The following is a 345-nucleotide window of genomic DNA, read 5'->3' as shown; positions in this document are numbered from 1 at the left end:
ACACATTATGTTTATATGTGATTTGATATGTACGCTATTTTGTTATATTGACAGCAAGCTTCAGAACTTCATGTTAAATTTTGTGAAGGTGTTAACATCATAGATATTTTTACGCTTAAAAATTTCGAATTTCGTGCCTATAAAAGGGCATTTGCGGGAAGTTTTAATTCATTACTTATTTTTTTAAAAAGTTATCGTATACTTCGGGATTTATAGTGAACATGCTCCATGTCAAGATACTTGTGAATGCTGGTTTAAACGCTTTAAAAGTGATGATTTCGATGTGAAAGAAAAAGAACGTCCAGGTCAACCGAAAAAGTTTGAAGGCCAACAATTACAAGCATT

Source organism: Myotis brandtii, unplaced genomic scaffold (genome assembly GCF_000412655.1).
Source record: "Myotis brandtii unplaced genomic scaffold, ASM41265v1 scaffold781, whole genome shotgun sequence".
NCBI classification, from domain to species: Eukaryota; Metazoa; Chordata; class Mammalia; order Chiroptera; family Vespertilionidae; genus Myotis; species Myotis brandtii.
Note: the sequence above shows the minus strand (reverse complement) of the source record.